Source organism: Fundulus heteroclitus, chromosome 8 (genome assembly GCF_011125445.2).
Source record: "Fundulus heteroclitus isolate FHET01 chromosome 8, MU-UCD_Fhet_4.1, whole genome shotgun sequence".
Taxonomy (NCBI): Eukaryota; Metazoa; Chordata; class Actinopteri; order Cyprinodontiformes; family Fundulidae; genus Fundulus; species Fundulus heteroclitus.
The window spans coordinates 18,500,954-18,515,182 of record NC_046368.1 but is presented as its reverse complement, the minus strand read 5'-3'; the positions used below and the strand labels follow the sequence as shown (position 1 = coordinate 18,515,182).

Below are 14,229 nucleotides of genomic sequence, written 5' to 3'. Positions count from 1 at the left end.
TTTGAACAAGCAGACCCTAAAGGTCTCTCCTTGCTCACTGCTGCGCTGCAGCCCTCCCCCCACAGCGGAGCCTGCCGTGCCGCTCCAGTGTTTACCTGTCTTTGTTTTCTGAGCAGGTGCCACTCCACAAATTGGCGGTTGTCCTGTTAAGCAGGTCGTTTCTCCACCATTTCTCCACAAAAGCTGTGTGGGGGAGGAGGTGCAAGCTGGATGTACACAAGAGTGATTGACACTGCTAACAACCAGAGCCAAACACCCCTCCAGGCTCTGATTGGTTGTTTCTAACTGGGAGTAGTAAATTTCTGCAAATGGCAGTAGGACCACTGGGAGCCAGAGGAGCTTGATTTTTTTCCCCCTCACAGATCATCTGTCGCATATTTTACTATGAAGACATGGTGACAGTTTTAACAAGTATGTAAATCTTATATTTATAAAAAGACGTTACCAAATGCAGCTTTAACAGAAAGCGTATTTTCTACATAGGTTTGCTGCAACAGAGAGTGGGTATTACAGATAACAGAAGGGCTGAGTGAAGAACAGCAAAGTGTCTGGACTTTATCCTATTGAACTTTCAACCCATCTCTGCGATAGAACATGGTGGATTTGGAAACGTTGGCAACTGTTTAGTTTACAGTTTGTATTAGCTGTGCTAATCACCAGGATAACATGTTAAAGAGATGTCAAGAGGTTGCTTTTGTAATCCTTGTGGCTTTGCTTCATTGCAGAGCTGCATCACTTGCTTAAGCCTGGTTTATGCTTGACGCATCAGCGAGGTCCCCACGACCATATTACATATTCATTTTGACTACCATGGCCCTTCACACGGCCAAAGATTTCTGAACCGCGCACCTCGGAAAATTCCTAGCTATGCAGACAGTTCTGTGCAGAAAAAAAAACGGTGGACGACCAAGATCTCCTTCTGGAGGAGGTTTGTAAATATAGACATCTATATGATTCGGTCAATAAAGATCAGCACGATCAACAAATTATTCAAAAATTCGGGACAGAAGTCCCAGTCGTTCTTGGAATAAGTAAGAGGCTTTAAAATGTTGAAAACAACTGTTTTCTACTTTTGCATGTAGTTGGGTGTAGTACGCCTAGCATAGGAGCACAACGCTGCCATCTAGAGTCTAGGAGAACAGTGCCACTTTGGAGGAAAAGCTGCACGGAGCTTAAATTCTGCAGACATTGTGTCCGCACGTCTCATCTCTGTGCGGAACATACGTGCATCAAGCATAGGCTCCATCCGAACACACCTAATTATAGCTCCTAGCTCCTGTTCATTGACCTTTCATGAGGTCAACAGTAAGAACACTACTGTGGGTAGGAAAGAAGCTTCAGACTGCTGTGCTGATTTCAGACAGCCTTTAACTCATTAACTCATGACTTCATTACATGACTGGATTGCACATGGACGACGCGAGACAAATCAGGTCCTATAGCCTTCCAAAAATGAACTACAAAGTGGGCCCTCTCTGCTCTCAGGACATTTAATTTCCGTGAAGTGGGCTGTGCTTATACGTCACCCCATGCAAAGGGTTGTGAGATTCCTTACAGCTCCTCAGCAAGGGACACTGCAAGGTTCCTATACTGAAGTAGCTGTGAGAGGAAACATACAGGCTCCTTCTCCTACCTCCTTCCTTGCTAACTGCACTATTTGGGCAACACCTATCATGGCAACCACTTCCGCTTTGGCTAAAGTGTCCTTACCCAAAAGAGGTATTCGGATGGAGCCATAAACCAGCCTTCACACACAGTGTGGCATCATGTCTGCTCCCCAACTCAATATTTATTCACAACATTCAGCAATAGTACTGTAACGTTATGTTTTTCCTGATATTGTGCAGCCCTATTTGGAGATTTCCAGTAATATAGAGAACGCTCTGTAAGGTAAGGCCGCTTTTGAAAAACTGCATTCTTTCACTTTACAATGAACAAGCTATTCTTAAGATGGGAAGCTTTTCATTTTGACCAGTTCTAAAAGAAAATAAGAAGTTTGGCTGGTCACACCATTATAAAATCAGAAAGGGTCAATCTTGCAAAAAGAAAAAAAAAAATCTTTACATCTGGAAAAAAACAGTATTCTACTTTTACAATTATTAGGCATTTATTTTAAATTTGTAGTTCATGACATGTAAAAAATTTTAATTTAGAAATAAATTGTAGTTATTCTACTTGCAGCCACTGCAGGATTTTTTTTGAATGGGGAAAAGATTTGAGAGAAAAAAGAAATAAAAAAAGGTCATTGTCCAAGTCTCAACTTTGCAGACATGCATCACTTCTTTCGTAAATCTGACTTGCAAAGCCTTGGGTTGCTTTGAGGCTTTCTGGGGATACCGTCACCATAGTTACCATAGCAGCCCACCAGCTAGCTACCACAAATGGAGCACATCCAGAAATCCACCGGCTAGCAAAAAGACTACAGATGTGTATCTACTAGTGCAACTGAAGCAAATTTCATCGACCTCTGGCACCAGTTGGTTCCATCTTTTATTTATCTGACTTATTTATATACATTTTATCAATCTTGTGATCTTAGCCTGTCCTGTTAGAGGAAGAGCAAACTCCAAGCCTGCTATTAGTTCCTCATCTTATCTGCCTTTAAAAGATTACAGCATCAGCACATTGATTTTAATGGATTATACTTCGCCATGTGTTGACACAGACTGACCAGCCAGAAGGAGATTTAAAGACTTTAGGCAGATCAATTTTAAATAGCAATTCACAACCAAGCCCAGATAAGACGAGGAGCGCAGACAAGTGAAAGCAAGGTCTCGACCCCACCCAAAGCCAGACAGGTCCGGCAACAGCAGCCAGTATCCATGTTTGGCGGTAATGAAGACAGTTTTCATTTCACACCCGCGATTCCTACCTTCTTGACTAAAACATTCCAGAGTTTAAAAGAATTCATCACCAATTCTTCTCAATTTTTTCCTCATCTGTGCATCCATGTTCAGGGCATTGTCCAGCAGTAGCTGTGCATTCCCAAGTAATTAGAGCAATCGATTTAGAGGCAATTTCCTTAGGGAACTCAGCAGTTTTGGAATTGTAATCAACAAAGGATTCATAAATCTTAAGAATCTCAAAGGAGAACACAATAAACTAAGACAGTTAGCAATAAACAGATCAAATTTTCTTTCACAGGATGTATAGTTTTTTTTTTAATTACAAAATCAGGGTGACTGCGTGATAATCTATGCCTTGTTATCCAGCAATAATAAAACCAACCCTCTTTATGCTGGCAAAAATAAAACGCGGCACTCAAGCAAAACTTCAGCGCATGATCTGTGACTGTGGTTCAAAAACTTTTCGTGAAGTCGTTAAACATAACCCCGGCTCTCATGAACGACAACATAGCGGTGGTTTCCCTTATGCGCGCAGCGGAGATGGAGAGACGCTCACAGCTCGCTCTTTGATGTACAACGCTGCTCTACCTGCACCCAGTACTCACAAACATGTCTTTTCATACCCAGGTTCAGAGCAGCAACTTGTGATATAGAAGATGATAAGTCCTTCAGCGAAACATAGCATGATAAGTGAGAAAAAAAAAAAGCAGCGCCACAAAGGAAGAAATTCCATTGCCTTTGAATTTCTGCGCATTTCCCCAGAAAAATGGCACAGCGCACCACCTATTGCTGCATCCTGAGAACCTGCAACCTAACAACACTGAATTATTTACTTCTCGTGTGAGATTTGGATAAAAATAGCATGCACCACGCTGCAGAGACCCTGCACTGCACAAAGCGAGCCTTATGGACATTGCATCCATCCATATGCCGTTCCTGCATAAAAAAAATACATAAAAAAGGTGTCATCATTGCCATCCGTCACAACGCTCATCTGTGTTGCCACGCCAATGAATCTTACCATTGTCAGTGAGAATATCCTGCAGATTGAGGGAGAACACCTTAGAAGCAGCTCTTTGCTTGCGCTCAAAAAAAACAACAAAAAAAAAAAAAAAACATATGGGCACCTCCTCCCTTTCTAGCCGCTGGGAAATCTTCTCTCAGGTTCACCTCCTAACAGTCCCTCCTCTTTATCTCCCGTCAAAAATCCAAGATGCTTCACATGGTTGACAGACAGTCTATGCCTTCCCGATCTATTCCATTTCAGCACATGCAATCTGAGAGTGACAGAAGCGAGGAGGCTTGCCGATCCCCGTGTCACCGCTCGGCATCGGAGAGAGCGGCAGCGCACGGATCACGCCTCTGGAAAGGCTCACCGAGGAGAGGAGGGGGGAGGGTGAATTTGGGGTGCCGGGGCAAGAAGAGGAGGGGGGGGAGAGGTTAGGGTCTTGTGTCTGTGGGAGTGTGGCCATTGTTGAGGAGACATAATGGTCTCTCCTGCAGGAGAGTGAAAAGGGACAGCAGATTGAGGCTAAACCTTAGCAGCCCATTTACTACACATGCAGACGGCGACTGTAAAGAAGGTTTGCATCCCCTGGAAACAAGTCTGATTATTGCACTTCCCTCCAATCCAACATGCAACATCCACAAGTAAAATAAATAAATAAAAGAGAACTGAAAAATCCTGTTTTCCCCAACACATTCCCCTTTTCAAATCATCTTCGTACAAGTAACGGACAACAGAAAAGCTCAACGACAGAAAAACACCTCCACTGGTTAGCTGTGATGATGACACTCTCCAATAACAACAGAATGTACTGTATGTAGACTGTCTCTCTCCCCCCCCCTCCCCTCCATTCCCTTCCAGCTCCCTGCTCTCAGCAACACATCGCTGGGAACCTTTTCAAAACATCCAAGTAAGCCATCAGCAGCCCTGCAGCAACAGATCGGGCAGTTTATTGCACTCTCAGCAGTATCGGTCAAAAGCTGCGCAGAGTAACATCTTGGGAATGTTCGCAGATTTCCTGGAGTTTTCAATAATCTGATCACTGCAAGCATCTCCTGGCAAGGTGCACACTGGTTTGGGTCAATGAAAGGCATGTCTTGCATGGCGTTAGCCTTCTTGTTTTCAGACTGGTTCTATGAAAGCGATTTATTGATTTCTTATTACAGGCAGGTAATAATCAGCCTGGCTTGAATAATTTTGCGGTTTCAGACATTCATAATAATACTAGCATCCTTTCTGTGCCACACGATTTTCAGAGTTGATTCTGCTTAGCAGTGTGATGAAACTCGACGTCTGTCGTTTCCTGCGTCTGTAAGCCCTGATTTGACGTTTGTTTGTCTTATCCACTTCTTAAAAGCCGACTCCGTCAAGTAAATTCACCAATGGTTGCCTTCTTCGCCTGACTCTCCGCAAACAACGAAATATCACAATTATAACCAAGCATAACTTCCTGAATGTTACGGGCGGCGCCATTTTGAATCCTAGAGAGCAGTAGTACCGTAGATCGTCACTAGGAGGCGAGGAACCGTGCTAGGGTAAACGGTCGTCAGAACCAAGCTTGGCATGGTTAACTGATCCAAGCTCTGTCCAAACTCAGCATGGATCGGTTTAATAAGGGTAGTGTAAATGGGGCTATTATCTGGGCTTACCCAATTTGTATAAATGCATAGTGATGTTGATATATGTGAACATATGCAAGTAAACCTTTTTTTTAAGTCTTCCTTATTCTGGCTTTTTAGTTAATAGCAATAATGCTGGTGATCCCAACTTCCCTAAAAATTTGAACTTTCTTCTCTTTTCACGTCTTTTTATACAACGTATGCAAATATCTGGTTCAAACTGTTCATGCCAAACCTGTTCCTAACGGCAAAACACATGAGACTGATTGGAAACTCAGATTCCCAAACATACAACAATGAAACGGGTTAGAGCAAAATCCTACTGGTGCTCGACAACGACTCGGTCAAAGTCTAGACTTTGCCACACTCGGAAAACCGATGTCTGCAGACGTAAAACAACCAGCCTGACTGAGACAGGCAAACATCTCAGTCTCTATGTGCAGAGCTGGTAGGAATATACCTCAAAACATTTGGTGTAACAGCAGGAAACGGTGGTTCTACACAGTATGGACTCAGTGGCAGTAATCACACATTAATGCAACACTTTTCAGTTGCTTTATTTGTAAGAACTTAAAAAAAAAAAAAAAAAAAAAAAAAAAAAAAAAAAACATTTCCCCTTCCTCATACCAATCGTAGCAAATAATGTTCTTTTAATTTCTATTAGTACCAAAAAAAAAAAAAAAAAAAAGGAGACATGAAACCGAAAGGATCCAGTGTTTACCTTCATACGCATGCATTTAAAATCACCACTATTGTGAGGCCATTTTGCTGGGAGATCTCTGGAATGCAGCAATGCATAATGTCTGGCCAGTTAACACAAAGTAAAGCGCCTCCACATGCCACATGTCTGCAGCAGATATGCGGCCAGATGCTGTTGTCTTTGCCAGTGTGAGATTACTCCCGCCTGAGGGTGCCGGGGTACAGTGGAAGGGTGTGGCACGGGGGGGGGGGGGGGGGGGGGGGGGGGGGAGGTCTGTGGCTTTGAAATGGAGGTGGGGGGTTGCCCAAAACATCTCTGACCTAGCACACTTTCTGCATCAAAGCAGCATTGCGCTGACCTTTTAATGCCTGCAGGGCCAAGATGGTCAAACTCAGTCCCCTAAACTGGCAGACAGGCAAAGGCATGGCTGTGTTTATCAGGCTTTCAGGTTGCAGTCCGTATAAATTGCATTAAAAAAAAGAGAGAGATTTACGGACATGCCAGGAGAAAACACAGTAGCCACAACAGAAGATCAAAACCGGGTGATTTACAGGTAATTCGCCCATTCCAGTGGCTGGAAAACAACTAGGGAAGGAATGCATGAGGCACACACACATGAATAGTGGTCAGTCGTCATCAAACCCATTAAGGGTTCAGAAATCGCTCCGGAGCTGGCGCGCAAGGAGCCGTGACATCTCTACACCAAAGGGCCTTTCAGATTGGCAAATTGCGTTTGGAACCCAAACGCGGTATGTGCTCTCGACTCGAGCTGGAAACCCTCCGGTAAGAGCAGATTTGAATGCACCGGTTTGTAAAAGAGAGAGTGAGAATCTGACAAAGTGCCAGAGCTTGGCCTGAGACCTGAGGTTGGCCTCCGTGCAAGTAAACGCCCGCGTTTGCGTACAAAGTTCAGATCTGAACCCAAGCCGTTATCGAGACCTGCCTGAAATCCTTCGTGCTATTCCTTTCAAACTGATCGCCGATTTATAAAAAAATAATAATAAGGAGTTGCAGGGATGGGTTTGCCTGTGTGATTTTAACCAGATGGTTTGGAGCCATTTTATTCCAGACACATGAATTTTATGGTCTCTGTAGAGACTGATCATTTTTGTCCAGAGTTCAAACACGTCAAGAAGAAATGCGTCTAAAATGACGGCTTTCATATGCAATGTTTCCATCCATAAAAAAAAAAAGCGGGTCAAGTGAAAGCTAAGATAAAACTGTGCCAAATTCAGTTACACAGAGCGCTTTCTGTACAGGAAAAAAAAAAAAAAACCTGTTTACAGCTTTAAATGATTACGATCTGCTTTAACAACAAACTCCATACACAACTGGCAATCATGAGAGCGGAGAGTCGGAAACCTGCCAGAACAGCGAGAAGCTCAGAACACAAACTCTAGCCTGAAGGGGAGGTTTGAGTGACAGACGGAGACGCCTGAACCGCTCGCCGGCATGCGGCCCGGGGTTTAATGATTTGTCTGCCGCTGGTGAATGATCACACAGCAATATCCTGTTCTGGCTAGCTCTCCGTATCCCACCCCCCCCCCCCCCCCCCCCCACCTTAGGGTCCGTCTGACATGGATCTGGCGCGTCCGAGTGCCAGCCAGCCTGTCAGATTGACAAGATCCGGGGTCGCTGCCCCTGCGTCTGATGCGACCCAGCTGAGAACCTGCCGAATCAGGACCGATGAGGCAGAAGAATTAGTTATCGAGCCCAAAAGGGTGGAGGGGAAGGGAGGGAGGGGGGGGGGGGGCGTGTCACAGCCAATGCGTTCTGGCAAAACCCTGAGCGAAGATGACAGCGAGGCGGGGCGGTTAATGACACTAACAACAGACACGAGGGAACCAATTAAGAAAGCATAACCGCTGTATATAAGAGAGAAAAGAAAACAACAGCATGTCTGCCATGTTTAAAAATTCCTAACTCCTCAGGAAATTTAATTACATTTATGAGGAGGTGTTCTTTAGCTCTAGAGATGAATCGAGCTTGGAAAAAAAATGGTAGGAGCTTTGAGAAAGTAGTGCATGGAAGCTCAAAAAAAAAAAAAAAAAAAAAAAAAAAAAAAAGAATTAACGTTTTCCCCCTCTTGGATATCATTTTTGTCACACTGGTTGCCAACAAAAATTTATAAAAAACAGTTTTCCAATTATTTCAATTGTTCGGGGGAAAGAAATTATCCAAGCCAGACACTGGCCTGATTATTACCTGCCTGTAATAAGAAATCAAGAGATCGCTTTCATAGAACCAGTCTGAAAAGAAGAAGGCTAACAGATCTCAAAACCAACATATGATCTAAAAAATTAAACGACCAGAAACAAAGTAACAACCATCGAGCAGCATGGAAATGGTTGCAAAGCCCCCTTTTTTAAAGGCTTTGATTCAGCCAGGTTGACAGACATTCCCCACAATTGAAGAAAAATGAAATGGAATAGCTGGGAAAGCTTCCCGGGAACAGTCAGCCTAATAGAAAGGGTGCATCCAAGAGTGCATTAGCAACTCACCCAGGAGGACACAAAAGACGCTGGAACAACATTGAAAGCACAGCAGACCGTCCTTGCCAAGACCAAACCACTTCTGCAAAAAAGCATTTAATAAAAAAAAAAGATCACACCTACAGATATAGTGGTGTTGGTGTGACTGTCTGAGGCTGCTTTCATGCTTCAGGATCTTTACAACTTGCTTTAATTAACAAAACGAAGGTTGTGATACGGCCTAGTCAAAGTAAAACCATATCTAATGAGATGCTGCGACCTCAAACACTCAAACTGTTCACGCTCAAATCCTCCTCCAGTGTGACTGAATTAAAACAATCCAGGGTTACTCTTTACTCTACGCTGTCCGACAAAACTCTGGCGACTCCACCGCCTATATAAACAGATTTTAAACTGTTGGAAGACTGGGACACAAACTTTTAGTTGATATAAAGATGGAATTTCTCCAAACGTATACCTTGACGCCGGTAACCGGACCACACCCGCACACGTCTAACAACGACTTTGCAAACATCTGTACAGTACTTTTTTGATAATACATTTCGGCGTCATTAGTTAGATGCCTTGTGTAGTCCCTATATCGAATATTCTCCTCTGAAACAAAAGAAAAGAAGCCAAAGAAGCTGCGCATTTTATCACGCAGCACTTCTCCTTTTCTCCCAATGCAAGCCCGATCCTCTAGATTAACATGAACTCTCTCTACTGTGCCTTATTTTGGAGCAAAACGATGAAAGATGCACCAATCAAATGGCCAGAAATCAGGAAATTTTTCATTTAACCAGGCAAAAAGAAAGGCAAGTTTTATAGAAAAGAAAGGTGCAAAGTAAATAAAAGGAATATCTAACATTTAAACTTAAATAAAAGCTAAACCCCCGTTTTAAAAACGAACATCCACCAATTTTTGGCCTTTAAACCGACCAACAAACAGCTTCTACTTCCACACACTTGCGATAATACAGCGTGAGATAATCCAAATTTCTGTCGCATTTAAGTCAACTTCCTTTTGTCCGATTAACTCATGGCACGTTTTCCCCTTTCATTCGCCGTCATCCTGAGGAAGGAAAAAATGAGAAGAAATTGACCATAATTTGACTCCCTAGGAGGAGGAGGAGAAGTCAAAGGAAACCAGAAATCGATATGGCCAAAGAAATCCCTGATCCTGACACAGCATCGACACCATGCATCGTTTTACGACTTAAATGGAAGTATGGAGGCGAAACTGGAGCAGCAGCACTATAATGAACCCTGCGCTTCAATAAAGGTGTCAGAAGGAAACAGGAGGGGGAATGTAATGGTGCACGCCAACCCATCCAGCAAAACATGTTGGTTCTCAGTTACCAAAGCCACAGGGCAAGTGATGAGACTGAGAAAGCTCCATCAACTAGATCAGGCTAGACGAGCAGGTGGGGAAGACATTTATTAAAAAAAAAATAAATAAATAACAAAATCATCCTCCAGTTGCACTTCAAACTTGGAAATAAACATAGCAAGACAGGGCTTCCTTCACATGACGGCGTCTGAGACGCCATCCCCAGCCTTCAAATAAGCTGTGGTTATGTGGCTGTGCTTCAGCGCTGTCAGTAAATGGCCTTTTGTTATTGCAATGAAAGAGCACCCTTGATTTATGCGTGCCAAGGGTAAGGAACCCCTGAGTGACCTCTGGGTGGCAGGCTGGCATTTTAAAAAGGTGGAGGAGAAAGCGTTCATCTTTAAATGGATGCTTTACTCGGTCGGTGTTTGCGTTTCACCGGGGAGTCACTTTGTCTAAAAAAAAAATAAATAAATAAAAAAAAGTTTTTGTTTGTTTTTTTACAACGGAAAAGCGTTGGTGTTTACTTCAGAACAAGAAACGCGTCAGATAAATAATAAAATAAGAAACATTTGTTTCTGCGAGTGTCGTTTACGCGAATGCGCGACAAGTGCAGCCGCGCGGCAGCACGCAGGGCGACAACCGGGTCACTTGTGAAAGAAACCCCTCCAATACCTCACATTTCAACTTCCGTTGATTCCACGTCCCCCCCCCAACAACCCAGAAGAAAGTCGTACTCACGGTGCGGAAGGCTTGCTTTTTTTTCCCTGCCGGTGAGGACAACGTGTGGCGGCAGCTTTAGGAAAAATAAAAGTTGGGTTCAGCTCAGCAGCATGGCGGCGCACAGGCGGCTGGAGCCACGGACTGGATTCAAAACTCTCCGGGCTGCGATATCAACAGACCTGCAGGGGGGAGGGCGCAGGAGGAGGAGGCGGTGCAACGATGCTGCTGCTTGTGGCGGTGGGAGACATCTGAGTGCAACATATCGCGAGCGGCTGTGGCGACCCCCGAAGAAGGGAGCAGCCGAAATGAGAGCTTGGCAGAGTTTTTTTTTTTTTTTTTTTTTTTTTTTGTGACGCCGGATGCCCTTCCTGACACAACCGGGAATCGAACCCGGATCCCCCCGTTTCAAAGACGCGGATTTACCCCCCCCCCGAAGCGAACAGACGTAAATTTCACAGAAATAGCCTGAGATAATCACGGAATAATACCAGAATTATTCCTAAAATGTAATTTCCCAACCTTTCTTTTCTCGAAAACGACCCAACACCGACACTGTTCCAAAATATCAAATCATAGTTTTATTTTCGAAACTCACGCTCCTTACTTACTTATTTTACGGCATTTGTGCTACTGCCAAGTAACTTTGCGTATTAATATTTCATACTACCTTTAAAAAGATGTAGAGTAGCATTGTATGCATTGGCCAGCTGATGAATATGGCCAATAATTGCCGTGTTTTTTATAAGGCCCTTATTTTTCTCATCTGAATAGTAGCCTTTAATTTGATTCACTTAATTTAATGGCAGTATTGCTCAATAAAATACCATAATGCTCTTAAAAAGCAAACAATTTTAATTCACACCCATGAATGTATAGTCATGAATGTATAGTCATGAATGTATAGTCAAATATGTCCTATACAATCAAGAACATTATATGATTGGTGGTCAAATCGGCCCTTTCATTTCCTTGTAGTTTCTTCCCTGACTATTTTGGAACAAAATTGGTCAACTGGCCCCTTTCCTATCTATTTGCATTTTCATTCCATCTCTTCATACAGAACCGGCCCAAGACCTGTGCAAATTAAGCCACTGCTCAGGGCCCTCAAACCACCAGTGGCCTCCCATAAGCGCTTGAATTTTATCACAGAACATAGATCAAAAAAATATATATATATATATATTTGTTTATCGTGAATGAGAATAGTACTTGATTTAATTTGACGTTTTCCGCATAAATGTCAAGGTCTTAAATTGTTTGAAATTAAAATGTAAGATTTAAAGGAGCTGGCACGGTCGCTTTGGAAAAGTGCAAAGAATGATCTTCATCGTTTGATTGTTGCATAGATATCTGATGCTATAAACGTAATCTGTTACTGGTAGGGATGTGCTTAAAAGGAATGGGACCAAGGAATGCGTTAGCCCCCCCAAAACCTTGGACCAGCCCTACATTCATTTCTTACCTGTGAACAAACGACTGGCTATTTTTTTTTATATTTCAGCGTCATGAGAAGAATGGATGCCTATCTCCAGCCATCGTTGGGTGAGAAGCAGGATATTACAAGGCAACACAAATGCACCTTGACCACATGTGCTAATACCTAAAGGTGTAGGCAGCAGTAACCCCAGTGAGGATTTGTACCCAGAACCATCTTCCTGTAGGGCAATAGTGCTAACAACTGTGCCACCAATAAGCCCTACAAATGCAACAAAGCAAAACAACTCTGACTGACCTCCTGCTGTTAGATGTTTTTTTTATTTTTTTTATTAGAGTCATAAAATGTAATTTCCTTTCCTTACAGAAAGTCACTTTAATTTGTCGGTTGCCCCTGGCGAATAAAAATCGATGCCTGGTCGGTTTGTCCCAATGTGGATGGCTTTCAAAGCAGTGAATCTTTAAAACTACACGTTGCAAGATAGTAAAAGTTGATGAAATTATTTGCATCCATGAGGAACGGGTCACATCAGAACGTCCTGCCAATCAAACCCCAAAGGTTTGTCGGTGAGGTTCCCTCTCTTACAGGACATGTCTGTGTTAAACGTTTGGGGGGAAAGAAAGCGTATTAGACACAGACGAAGGCGGTTTAAGCGGCCATTTCTGTAAACCACCAAAAAAACCAGCAAACAAAATAGGTATCCTCCGCTTCTACCCTCTCTTTAAGTCACCTACAAGGCCGCTTGTATTCGACCCCCCAGGTGGTTTCACAACTATTCACACCTTGAAACATGGAACCGAAACACGTCAGTCTCATTAGCAAACATCCCTCAAGTAACAACGACCGAAACACCTCACAGGATGGACGGGTGGGTCGGTGAGTCGTCGGATCCTATTGTCCTATTGCCCTAACAATGATTTATGAGGCTAGATTCCCAACACAAGATCAGAAGGGAAGAGGGTGGGCACATCTTCTAGAAACAAGAATCCAGCTGCCTTCTCTTCAAACGCTTAAAATCACTGGATTACAAGCATATCTCCAGTCAACTGAGCTTTACTGAGCAGCAAGCTTCAACCATCCCCACCACCAATCATCATCCATTCTGTGGAGTTTACCTCCATTATAAGCGGGGTGAAAAGTAGAGTATTCAATTCAATTCATCAGTTCAATTTAATTTAATTCAATTTTACTTATATAGTGCCGATTCATGAAACATGTCATCTCATGGCACTTTACAAAGTCAAATTCAATCATATTAAACAGATTGGGTCAGATTATACAATCTGTAGATCTCAGTACACATGAATGACTGTGTTGGTGTACATGCGATTAATTATTGATGTGGTGTTTAGTTCATCATTTAATCTCCAAATTAAGGGTGAAGTTTGGTTTTTATTACAAAAAGAAATCATGTTTCTCCTTCAGAGTTTGAATGCTTCTGATGACGGCCATTTTTCTGCCTGTATATGATTCCGGTGTACCACCCTAGTGTACCACTGTGCTTTGAGATTTCTCACAAGTTGTTTCCGCCTCACCCACTACTTTGAACTGTATACTAAAGCTGGCATGTCTTTCTTGAATTTAAGTTGACGTACGCACTGGATGGTTTTGGTTTACAGGGCCCTTACTGGGCTGGTTCCTACCTAATGTGGACTTTTCTTTGGAGATCAGGAAGCCGTTACGCCTTACGATCAAATTCCCCCCTCACCTTTACTTGGAATGCCCTCCAGTCTGAACTGAAACTGTCAGGACTGGTTTCACTGAAAGTCTTTCGCTCCATCTAAAGAATGTTATATGTTGCATTGTCACTGTCACAATAACTCCAGCATTTTATTCATTCAATTCCTCGCACTTTATGTTTTTTAATGCTTGTTTTGTTCTTGTCGTCTGTGTCAACTGTTACGTGGGCGGCTGCCTTTCTTGGCTAGGTCACCCTTGTGAATAAGGTGTTGATCTCAATAGCTCTTTTATCTGGGTAAATAAAGGTAATTAATGATTACAAAGAAACTTGAACTCACCTGAAAACTCCACCCCACCAGCCTCCAGTGCAGAAGGAGAAAGAAGCTGCTGCATATACCTGCTTGCTCACTTCAGCCAAC

The 14,229-nt window shown here is 43.1% G+C and overlaps 1 protein-coding gene across 3 annotated transcripts in view; it reads right to left on the bottom strand.

Moving 5' to 3' along the window:
• LOC118563936 (semaphorin-4D-like) overlaps positions 1 to 10,978 on the bottom strand; it is a 46,328-nt gene extending 35,350 nt beyond the window's left edge. Inside the window, exon 1 of one of the 3 annotated variants that reach the window (XM_036140247.1) lies at positions 10,714 to 10,978. The gene's annotated coding sequence lies outside the window, so the exon portion shown is untranslated. Of the gene's footprint in view, positions 1 to 3,867; positions 4,217 to 10,713 lie in introns of those variants that run through there. The other 2 variants (XM_036140249.1, XM_036140248.1) reach the window with 2 other exon arrangements.
• Between the last annotated feature and the right edge of the window lie 3,251 nt (positions 10,979 to 14,229).